The 12,440-nt window shown below is 54.8% G+C and overlaps 1 protein-coding gene across 2 annotated transcripts in view; it reads right to left on the minus strand.

Annotated features, from left to right (window-relative positions):
* The window catches only part of CACNA2D2 (calcium voltage-gated channel auxiliary subunit alpha2delta 2), a 667,269-nt gene that overhangs the window by 156,443 nt on the left and 498,386 nt on the right, over nucleotides 1–12,440 (minus strand). The window lies entirely within an intron of this gene.

Consider the following 12,440-nt stretch of genomic DNA (forward strand, 5'->3'; position numbering starts at 1 on the left):
TATTTCCCTCCCCCTCCTCCCAGTCAGGGCTGGCTCCAGACACCAGCTTAGCAAGTAGGTGCTTGGGGTGGCCACTCTGGAGAGGGGCAGCACGTCCAGGTGTTCGGCGGCAATTCGGCAGAGGGGCCCTCACTCCCACTAGGAGCACAGGCCCTCCCGCTGAATTGCCGCAGATCACCATCATGGCTTTTTTTTTTGTTTTTGGGCTGCTTGGGGCGGCAAACCCCTGGAGCCAGCCCTGCCCCAGCCATTGCGCTCTGCAACGTTTGTTTCCCTCTCACCCCAGAAGTGGCTGCATTTCAGTCAGGCTGCATGCACTGAGTTTGGAAAGAGCCTTGGGCTCCTCTGAGATGGAAGGCGCTGTCAGCATCACAACACTTCATGTTACTATGGCTGCTGGCGTCTGAGGAACGCCAGAAACGAGTTCCCCAGACACAGTCAACCAACATAATCTTCTGCTGTGACTCAGCCCTCATCCCATTCCTTACTGTGCACCCTGCTGGGAGAATCTTATTCCCCACAGTGCCTCCTATTGGGAATGGAGTGGCGGGAAGTTCCTCTCCCATTCCTACAGTGCCTCCTACTGGGAGAGGTCAAGGCAGTCATAGCTGGGCACTCCCCCTACAGCCTGTGCTTCCCAAATACCCTGCTGGGAGAGGCTGGGACTGGAGTAACTATGAACTCCCTAAAGCCAATTCCCCTCCATCTCTGCAGCAGCGATGGAGCAGCTATCAGATCCCTCCAGCCTCTCCTGTTACCCAGAGACAAGCTTGGAGCTTTGTGTATCAACTCGTGTAGGTGAAGATGACGAGGGAAGCTGGCTGTGTGCGAGGACAAGCCGGTTCCTGGCTCGCTCCTCCGCTCCGTGTCACCTTGCCTCTCTGTTTTCAGTGGCACCGCAGGTATTAAATCAGACAAAAAATAAAAAATAAAAACCACCCTGAAAATCAATTAGCAGAAAAAGGCGACTATCAAAGAACAAATTAAAACGGAGTGCGGCTTAGCGCTCTGTCAATAAGCAATGCAAACAATATTTAATTATGGTGGAGAGACGGCAAATTCCCCACTGCTGGAGCTGGAACACACTGGCTCTCTTTCACACTCCACTTCCCTCTCCCTCGCTGAAGCAGACTGCCGTATCCTTGGCAAGGAAACTGAACGAAGGGACCTGTTGCTGTTTAGAAGGAAATATAACCTGGTGAAGAGGCAAAAAATCTCTCGAAGCAGAAGCATGGGGCTGGACTCTGATGACTTGCTGGCCCCATGCAGGCCAGTGCGGGGGTCTCCAGAGAGCTCCGTGCATGCAGGGGCAGGGGAAGATCACAGCTGAGATGCAGGCCTGAGAGCTGAGCAACACCCTGTGGCACTTAGGGATGCAGATCTCAGCACAATAGCCAGCAAGGGGCAAGGAGGCTGCTCCAGGTGCAGCCAGCACAAAACAGGAAGTGAAGAGAACTCCAGTAACATGCCACTCCAGAGCCAAGCTCATCTGCCACAGCCTAGCAGGCCCATCTAGCCTAGGGCCATACACACAGGAACTTGGAGAAGGACATTGGCAGCAGCAGGTGCTGCCATTGGGGACAGAAGGAACCTCTCCTTTCTGCAGGACACTTCTCTCTGTGGAGTCAGCACCACCCCCCAGAGGGAGACTGGCAACAAATCCCCTTCCAGCAGGCCCCCTAAAACTCTCTTCAGCTCAGGGATGGGGACACCAGTGAATGGTCCTTTCTCCCCCCGGCTAGTCACTGCAGTGAGGGGCACATGACAAATACAGCAGATTGGAGAAACAGAGACATACACATGCTCAGTGGAGCAGCCCAGGCTACTTGCCATCAGGGCCAATCTCCTGGCTGTTCCAGCTGCTGAGAGCCCAGGGGAAGGGGGGATGTGGCTTGAAAGGCCCCCAGGACTCTGTGGGGCAGGGCCTCTCAGCTTTCCCCTAGCACGGACCACCTCCGGAAGCAAGAGATTATCTGGCTGGTCACCTCCCTCCCTTTGTGATCGCTGAGACCCTTGCTGCCTTCCACCTGGCATCTGCAGCCACAACTTACATGGAAAAACAGTGCTAGCAAACTACTGCATGGGACTGTCATGCAAGGGAGCAGCTTGGGCTGGGGTATTTGGTGGGGGAGAGATTAGCCCGGAATCAGTTTCCTGGGGGCTAGTGTCTCAGAGACCTTAGCAGGAGGGCCCAGCTCTCTCTGGGCTTGGTATATCACTACAGAGCATCTGGGGGATTCTGTGGGGCAGACAGGTCAGGAATGTTATGGCCCAGGGCTTTCGCTACCTCTGGTTCTCAAGTGCTGTACTTCCTCTCTGCATTGCCCTCCCCACATCTTTAAGGCATGAGTGAGCAGGAATCATAGAAGGTTAGGGTTGGAAGAGACCTCAGGAGAGCATCTAGTCCAACCCTCTGCTCAAAGCAGGACCAACCCCAACTAAATCATCCCAGCCAGGGCTTTGTCATGCCAAGCCTTAAAAACCTCTAAGGAAGGAGATTCCACCACCTCCCTAGGTAACCCATTCCAGTGCTTTGTCACTCTCCTAGTGAAATAGTGTTTCCTAATATCCAACCTAAACCTCCCCCACTGCAACTTGAGACCATTGCTCCTTGTTCTGCCATCTGCCACCATTGAGAACAGTCTAGATCAGGGGTCTCAAACTCAAATGACCATGAGGACCACATGAGGACTAGTACATTGGCCCGAGGGCCACATTACTGACACCTCCCCCCTCCCCGCCGCCCTCGGCCCCACCCCCACTTCACTCCTTCCATGAGGCCCCGCCCCTGCCCCACCTCTTCCTACCCCTTCCTTGCCCCCATTCCAATCCCTTCCCCAAAATCCCCACCCCAACTCTGCCCCCTCCCTGCCCCCAGGGGGTGCAGGAAGCGTGTGGGGTGTGGCAGGGGTTCAGGGCAGGGAGTTGGGGTGTAGGGTGCAGCAGGAGGTCAGGGCAAGGAGGTCAGGGTGCAGAAGGAGTGCGGCAGTGGTTTCAGGGCAGTGAGTTGGCGTGGGGTGCAGAAGGGGTGGGGTGCAGCAGGGGGTCACGGCAGATCATCGGGGTGCAGGAGGGGTGCAGCGGGGGCTCATAGGAGTGGGTTGGGGTGCAGGACAGGTGTGGGGTGTGGCAGTGCGTTCAAAGCAGGGGGTCAGGTGCAGGGAAGGGGCTTGGGGTTGGGGTGCAGGAGGGGTGTGGGGTGCAGCAGGGGGCTCAGGGCAGGGGGTCAGGGTGCAGCAGGCGGCTCAGGGAAGGGGGCTGGGGTGCAGGAGGACTGCGGGGTGCAGCAGGGGGTTCAGGGCAGGGGGTCAGGTACAGGGTGCAGTAGGTGGCTCAGGGAAGGGGGATGGCGTGCAAGAGGAATGCGGGGTGCAGCAGGGGACTCAGGGCCGGGGGTCAGGGTGCAGTAGGTGGCTCAGGGAAGGGGAATGGGGTGCAAGAGGAGTGCGGGGTGCAGCAGGGGACTCAGGGCAGGGGGTCAGGGTGCAGGGTACAGCAGGGGGTCGAGGTGCAGCAGGGGACTCAGGGCAGTGGGTTGGGGTGCAGGGTATGGCAAGGGGCTCAGAGCAGGGGGTTCGACTGCAGGAGGGGTTCGAGGGGCAGGCTCTGGCCCAGCGCGCACTGGGGGCAGGGCAGGCTCCCTGCCTGCCTGCCCTGCTCTGCCCCCTTGCTGCTCTGGGAAGTGGCTGGAACGTAGGGGAGCAAGGGCACAGGGGCGTGTGTTGCTGTTGCTTCAGGCACTGCCCCCAGCATCTCTCATTGGCCGGGAATGGGGAACCCCGGCCAATGGGAGCTGCTGCGGGTGGTGCCTGAAGTAACATAAACACACGCCCCTGCGCCTCTCTTCTCCCATGTTCTTTCCGCTTCCCGGAGCAGTGCGTGAGCAGGGCAGGCAGGGATCCTGCCCTGCAGCCGGTGCGCGCCAGGCCAGAGCCGCTCTAGGTAAACACTGGAGGATTGGGGGGGGCTGTAAGGAGCTCACGGGCTACAGAAAATAACTCCTGGGCCGCATGTTTGAGACCCCTGGTCTAGATCCATCATCTTTGGAACCCCCTTTCAGGTAGTTGAAAGCAGCTATCAAATCCCCCCTCATTCTTCTCTTCTGCAGACTAAACAATCCCAGTTCCCTCAGCCTCTCCTCGTAAGTCATGTGCTCCAGCCCCCTGATCATTTTTGTTGCCCTCCACTGGACTCTTTCCAATTTTTCCACATCCTCCTTGTAGTGTGGGGCCCCAAACTGGACACAGTACTCCAGGTGAGGCCTCACCAATGTCGAATAGAGAGGAATGATCACGTCCCTCGATCTGCTGGCAATGCCCCTACTTATACAGCCCAAAATGCCATTAGCTTTCTTGGCAACAAGGGCACACTGTTGACTCATATCCAGCTTCACATCCACTGTAACCTTTAGGTCCTTTTCTGCAGAACTGCTGCCTAGCCATTTGGTCCCTAGTCTGTAGCAGTGCATGGGATTCTTCTGTCCTAAGTGCAGGACTCTGCACTTGTCCTTGTTAACCTCATCAGGTTTCTTTTGGCCTAATCCTCTAATTTGTCTAGATCCCTCTGTATCCTGTCCCTACCCTCCAGCGTATCTACCACTCCTCCCAGTTTAGTGTCATCTGCAAACTTGCTGAGGGTGCAGTCCACCGCAGACCGTTAATGAAGATATTGAACAAAACTGGCCCCAGGACTGATCCTTAGGGCACTCCACTTGATATCAGCTGCCAACTAGACATGGAGCCATTGATCACTACCCGTTGAGCCCGACGATCTAGGCAGCTTTCTGTCCGCCTTATAATCCATTCATCCAATCCATACTTTTTTAACTTGCTGGCAAGGATACTGTGGGAGACCATATTAAAAGCTTTGCTAAAGTTAAGATATATCATGTCCACTACTTTCCCCATATCCACAGAGCCAGTTATCTCATCATAGAAGGCAATCAGGTTGGTCAGACACAACTTGCCCTTGGTGAATCCATGTTGACTGTTCCTGATCACCTACCTCTCTTCCAAGTGCTTCAAAATGGTTTCCTTGAGGATCTGCTCCATGATTTTTCCAGGGACTGAGGTGAGGAGCTTGTGTGTAGAAGGGGCTGGGCCCACCTTTTCATCAGATTCTGCCCCTCCACCCTCCACTGAAACCAACACAGCCACATTTAAATACCAGCTTAAGGAAAGAGAACCAAGATAGGCTCCTGAGCTGTCTGGAGAGGAGTGAATTCTCCTCGAAAAGCAGCTTGATGCCTGTCCCGTTGTGCCTGTTTCCAGACTGAAGTACGGATCTTTGAGCCTGTATGAGACGGGCTGATTGCGGTAGCAGAGATCATCCCAGGGAAAACGATAAGAGATGTGACTGGAAGAGAGAATAGCTCCAGATGCTACGAGCTGCTACAGCAGGGCTGCCAGTTTGATCCCCTGCATGGCTTGGAAAGCTCCTCCTCTGTCCCAGTCTGCCGCACACATAGCTGCCAGTCCCAGCCCTTTCTGGCTGAAGCTCAGCCCTGATGCCCTGGTTTTCTTCTCCTTCAGCCCCATGGAGACAGGCAGTCTATATAGCGCCTTCCTCCAGAGAGCTCCTGCTGATTGGCTGTGAGAGAGGAGAGCCCCGCTCACTCTGATCCCTGGCCCTTAAAGGAACAGTGTCCTGTGGTTCTCCCCATCCAACTCCTAATTCCCCAGGACCGCTTCCCCTCTTCTGCTACGAGGCCATTTCCTGGGCCTCTGTTCACTCCAATGCCCTGGAATGGGATCTTCTGGCCCCCTCTACTCTTAAAGGGCCAATATGCCCGGTTAGAGACAAGTACTTCCTCCAGCTTCCAATCCAGCCTGGCACATGAGCAGCCCCTTCCTTGCATTCCAGAACGAGTGCCCTTCCAGAGTCCACCAGGCTCAATCCTATCAGCAGGCATCCGGCTCCAACTGCCACCATCTGGCACTGTGACAGTCATCAGACAAAGCTGGCAGCCACACCAGGGAGAAGCAGTCCCCTGCCTTCCCTAACCTTGCTGGCTGGGATTCCTGGCAGGCCCCTTAGACCAGTACCTCCAGGAAATGAGGCTCCTTTTCTAGGAAATGGAGAGAGACTGTTGTCTTCTGGCAGCAGGGCCCTAGGCTCCCTGTTTTCATCGAGGTCCCAAAGCTGGCCAGTGCACCTGGGGTCTTCCTCCTCATCAGACAGGGGCTGGCCATCTGCTGTGTCAGGCACAAGGTCAGCACACTGCTCTTGCTCCTAGGGCTGTTTGTGCCTTCTCCCCCAAACAAACAATCATCCCCCACTGGGGATCAGCTCAGGTCCGAACTGTGCCCTGTTCCCTCACTGGGCAGGATCTAGCCCAGATGCTCTGCATTAAGAGCAGGGAAGGGACTTTCACTATTGCATACGCCAGCAGGGTACGACGTTGATTTCCCCTTGCAGTGGGCACACATGCAAAACACAGTGATTCCTACAGAGAACAGCTTGCTTTCTTACCAGATCAGCTGTGGGTCACCAGTGTCGTTAAATGTTGATAGATGTTTGGCTATGTGTATGTGTTCTCTTTGTATGCCGCCCCAGCCCTGCGCAGACAGCTGGCACGGCAGACCTCGAGCGAACGACCCAATGACTACAAGATCCGTTAAGGGATGAAGGCACCCAGCCAGGTTTATTGTCGACAAAGCATGTACTAGTATCCCACAGGCTCTATCGGACCACTAATCATTTTATGCCTGTAACAATGGACCAGCTCAGTGAATGGCAGGAATTTCCTCCCTAAGGCCAGACATAGATACTCCCTCTGAGATACATCTTTATATCCCAATACAAACAAGTTAGTACTGCACCTTTGACATAATTAGTTACTACCCCCTGAAGTTGCTAGTTATCACCCATCACCTTGTACATGTTGGTTCAATCAAAACATCTCTATTACATCCTGATCATATCTTTTAGGAGGGGTCAGTGTGTTCCTGTTATCCTTGGGGAATGTTTTTGTACCATCCTTGATATTGGGATGTTATGGTACCACTTGATATCAGGATGTGTTTGTGTGAACACTCTGTGACTAGCACTTCTCAGGAATGTGTATTTTTCCAATACCAGCTCTGTTCTTGCCAAATTCTGCCCTGCCTCATACCAGGCCTTTGATACAAGGGCTTATGTCTCAGGCTCTCTTCCTACTATAGCCCCCACTCCTGATTCCCTCCTGCATTACAACCAGTGCAGAAGGCTATTCCAGCTGAAAACCACTTTTATCTCTCTTTTTTTTTTCACCATGCCTGCTGATTGGTTGCTCTGGGCATTTCACAGAGCTTGGGACAGGGAATAGGCTGGTCAATTTCATGAGTGTCACTAGTCAGTTTCCAAGCCTTGCTCCTATCTGGCGGTGCAATGGCAGGGGATGCTTACATCTCAAAAATTAAAAAGCCATTTTAACTGAATTTTGGTGTTTGCAAGACCTCAGGTTTGGGTCTAGAGTACTTGAGTGTGTCCCTGTAAGCTTGAACTTTGCACTGATAGCAGCACCTGCTGCTCCCTGGGGAACGGCTCCTCCCTTCAGCACCCATGGCTCTAATTACCCCAGCCAGTGCCTGAGATCATGTCTACACGAGGAGAGCTTTTGCCAGCATAATTCAGGCAAGTGCTGCCCCTAGCAAAATAAGCTAGTCTGGTAAAAGCGCAGCATTGCCAATACAGCTGCATCTGCACCTAAGGTTCCTGCTGACAAGGCTCTGTCAGTCAGGGTGACACCTCATCATGCTCCTGACTGACATGTCTGTAATGTAGCCCTGGCCTGAGTTATCCAGCTTGGAGCTTCTCTGTCTGAAAAAAACAACCAAAAGAGCCATGCAAGTGCCAGAAGAACTCAGTCTTCTCCTTGCCGGCATGACCATGATGCCCTGGGATTTGCGAGACCACAGCTCTCATTCCATCCAGAGAGAGAGAGCCAGCCGTGCTGACCTTTGACGCTGAGTTCCTGGCATGGCCTATTGACATCGCTGGATGCATCAGACAAATAGATTGCTGACTGAGATGAAGTCACACCAGAATGAATCTGGCCCACAGATGTATTAAAGAGAAGCTCCCAGTGGACCCCTAACCTTGCAGAGAGCAGGCCCGAACCATGTTCCTTGTGTGCACCTTGCTCAGTGGCCAAGGGAAGCAGAGAGAAGGGCATGGTAGGGGAGTGAGGCAGGCTGCAGCCATGGTGGCACAGCACCGAGCAGTTCGGTAGCAGACTATTGTGAAGCTTTCTGGCTGCCCCTTCATGGACCTGGAACAGGCAGCACTGCTTTCCCCACCACTCTTGCTGTGCACACCATTTGCTGCTTGGCGAACTGCAGTGCGACACGGAGAACGGCTTTCAGGGCAATTTGGCTGGTGTTTGAAGCCTCTCTCTCCATCATTCCTCCCCTGCTCCAACATGCCTCTTGAAAAACTGGAGTGCCTGCTTTGCAAATGCCAAGTGGTTGAGAGTTAGCCTTCTGCCAGGCCTGGCTGGTGCCGCAGACCCATCTGACAGCGCGGAAAAGCACAAAGACACCTCTGGCTGGGGCTCAAGGCTGACAATTATCACAAGCCCAGGGGATAAGATGCTCATCTGATTTCCAAAGGCTTTGTCCTTGCTCCTAACCATGACACTCTGGCATGGAGGAAGGCTGCAAGGACGGGAGTTATAAACAGAACTGCAGATAACGCAGGCTCGGCTGCTGTTCCCCTCCATGCACAGATCTCACCTGAAGGCTCCCTTTGATTGCAGTTGCAATCACTCATGCACTTGAGACACTTTAAGCAGGCCTGATATCAGGTTCCCGGCTGCTCATCCCAGACAAGCCCTGAAAGGGGGACCAGAAAGCTAGTGCAGCGCTGTCTCCAGAAAGAAAGCAGCACCCTGCATTACAAAGCCAGGGTCCTGGGCCAACAGACTCGGCACTGCATGGCCATCTTGATCCCTTAATCCCATGGCCAATGAAGCACTGTGTTTGGTGCATGGCTACAAAGAATTCAGCAAGGAAGGGGATTAAAAAGCTCCTTTTCTGAGCAGCTGAAACAAAGGAAGACAGCCCAGAGGTGGGGCTATCAACCAGATCCAGGATATGATGGGAGCACTCTGCCTTTGCAAAGGAACAGACGTGGGAACTGAAGCCAGAGGTTGCTAGGAAAATACAAGTGGAAGCCACTCCCAGCTCAACTCAAGAAGGACAGGTTAATTCTCCAGCCCTCTGTTACAACCAGCCAATCCAGGCTCTTCCCTGGGTGCCTCGAAATCACGCCATATGTCCAGTGAAGAGAAAATTAATAAGCTAATGAAGCTGATGGCCCATTTCAGTTCATTTGAAGGGGAAGCACACCTATCAGGAGCTGCAGGAGTGGGCCACGGCTGTGACTAACAAACAGCGATTATGAGGCAGAGGACGGGATAGGAGCACAGCGGCAGAAATGCAGAAATCACTCCCACCCCATGGCAATATCTGGACACAGCTTAAGGTGCGCTGAGGGCACAGCGCACGCAGGATTAGCTGGGTGGGCTGCAGGCCAAGCCTGAGGTACACTGGCAAAGCAGTGGGGGGCAGGCGCCGGCAGGACTGGAAGTCAGGATTGAGGGGCCCTGGTAGAGCTGGGTGGCCAGGGGGAGCCAAAGGCTGGACTAGCTGGTCAGGACAGGGGTGCTGGTAGAGATGAAGCTCGCCCAGTGCTGGCCTCTGCCGTCTTGGCTCTAGCTAGTAACATGAGTCTCTGACTTTCACGTACGCTGCACATCAACCCTGACCCCTCGAAGGAAACCTAAATCCAGCCATAGGAACAGGTTGGCACTCACGAGCAGCTCAAAGATGGCACCTGCCTCGCTCCCAGGCTGGATCATCCCCTGGTGATGAAGGTTCATTAAGCATGCAGCTTATTTATAGCTGCACATGCTCCACTGGGCAGGAGTATGCAGCCCGCACTGGAGGCAGAGAGCACATTTCAGCTCTAAAGCCAATCCCGGCTCTCCCCACAGCATCATGCTAATTATGGCATCTTACCAGCACAGGCAAGAGAACAAACCACCCACCCTCCAGCCAGCCTCAGCTGATGGACCCTCACAACATAACTGGGGTTGGGTGGAAAGAGAAAAGGCAGCAATTAATCCCTGCAGGTGTGTGAAACGACATGGGGGAGCCGAGGGGAACGTAGGTGACCAGACAGCAAATGTGAAAAATCGAGACGGGGGTGGAGGGTAATAGGAACCTATATAAGAAAAAGACCCAAAGATTAGGACTGTCCTAATATAATCGGGACATCTGGTCACCCTAGAGGGACGACAGCTCTCCTGCGCGTTGGTTCCCCTTCTTACACTACTCACTGAGGCACAAACACCCAGTGCCTCCCCTCCCCACCCCCAGGGGACATGTTGTGACACAGTAAGGACAAGCAGAGGGCAATCACCCTGCCCCATCTGCTGGAAAATATCACCTCCTTGCTAAGGCAGGCAGGTCGACAGCGGCAGAATGGTCCCGTCGCTCTCTGCACAGCACCGGTTCGTAAGCACCAACGGCTGTCCTCACCATCCTGGGTGAGTCCTCTGCTCCCCAGGGCAGTGACCCTGGATGAGCCCTGACACTGACTCTCCTCCCGAGAAGGAGCAGGGCTCTGGAGGCTGCCGAGACACCTCCAGACCAGCAAGGAGACGCTGCCTGTGAGCTGGGGATGTCTCCTCTCTGGTGCTGACTCCTTAGGAGCCCTTTTGGATCCCCCTGGCTCTCAGCCGGCTAAAGGGTCAGCACCAGGGCCGGTGCAACCATTTAGGTGGACTAGGCGGTTGCCTAGGGCTCCGAGATTTGAGGGAGCCAAAAAGCAGCGCCCCCCAATTTTTTTTAAATGGTTGAGCAGCCGCTGCTGCTGGGACAGAAAGGGAGTCTGAGCTGCCGGCAGTAGCCGGCAGCCCAGGGTGTCCCTCGGGTCAGGGCGCCTCCGCGGCAGCCCGCAGCCCAGGGTGTCCCCCGGGTCAGGGAGCCTTTGCAGCAGCCCGCAGCCCAGGGTGTCCCCCGGGTCAGGGTGCCACCGCAGCAGCCGGCAGCCCAGGGGTGGGGGTCCCCTGGCCCAGGGAAACCCCGGGCTGCCGGCTGCCGCTGCGGCAGCCAGCAGTCCAGGGTGTCCGGAAGGGGTGGCAGGCAGCTCCCGTGGAGCTGCCGCAGTCGTGCCTGCGGACGGTCGGCTGCTCGCACGGCTCCAGTACACCTCCCGCAGACACGCCTGCGGCAGCTCTACCGGAGCCGCGGGACCAGCGCACGGGGCGGTGAAATTGCCGTCCGCCTAGGGCGCTCAAAACCCTAGCGCCGGTCCTGGTCAGCACTAAGGCAGTGTGATCAGCCATCGCAAAGAGAACACGCCTCCCAGACTCGACTGCAGGTCAATTAGCTTGGAGGGAGGGTCTGGTCCCTTCACATCAGAGGGAAACAAAAGGCAGTGTCCTGGGAATTTGCAGGCTGGTCCCCCACAAATATTACTGGCATTGCAGAAAGGGAATAGGCCTGAAGTGAGTTCACCCCACAGAGGGTCGCCTTCCTGTGACTCTGATACCACTTCCTGAGCTCCTCTCCTTGTCCTTTTGGAAGAAGGCCTGGGGATATGTTCAAGAGTCTACAGGGCTGGGAGGGGTAGAGATGGAAGAGGCTAATCTGCCCTCTCCGAGAGGTTAAACCCACTTCCTGCCATTACCAGCTCTCACAATGAACCAGCAGATCTCCTGCTCTTGCTGGTTCTACAAATAGCAAGTGCCTGCTGGAAAGATGGGGCACAAATGAATGAAAGAGACTGGAGAAAGCCAGGGGGCCTGGCCTATTGACAGAGAGGAGCAGCTATGTTCCCAAGCAGCTATGGTCCTTCGGTAGCACTGACCAGCAGGCTGTTCCTGGGTGTTCCTCCATGCCTATGAGAATGGTGCCTTTTTTCATGATCCGCCCACTGCCCAAGGCAGATTGCCTGTGCTGGAGGTTGGCTCATCAGTGTAATCTACCCCACAAGTACTTGTATGTGGTGTCATCCAGGCTGTGCATTCCAAGGGCTCTCCCAGGAGCAATCAGATTTATTCTGTTTCCTTCTCAAATAAGCGACTTTTATAGCTTAGCTTACATCACCCTTAAGCCAGATCCTGCCACCCTGACTTGCACCCTGGGAAGAGTTCCATTGGTTTTATTTGAGGCCAGATTCTGGGGCGATATCACAGTGTGAGATTGGGAGGGCAGGATCTAGCCCAGAATGAATAAAGCTGTTTGCACGTGTAATGGCGCCTCCTAATTGGATCAGCTGCTGGGACTGAACGCACGAGTCTAAATGCATGAGCCCGGCAGCTTGAGCTGAAGAAGCAACTGCATTAGCACAGAGGAAGCAGCAGACTCACCAGCCTCTGTTAGCCATTAGAGGGGGACAAACAGCCGCGCCATGCTAGCCGGGATTGCACACGCGCATGCACACACAGCATA

The sequence above is a fragment of the Gopherus evgoodei genome, chromosome 7 (assembly GCF_007399415.2).
Source record: "Gopherus evgoodei ecotype Sinaloan lineage chromosome 7, rGopEvg1_v1.p, whole genome shotgun sequence".
Taxonomy (NCBI): domain Eukaryota; kingdom Metazoa; phylum Chordata; order Testudines; family Testudinidae; genus Gopherus; species Gopherus evgoodei.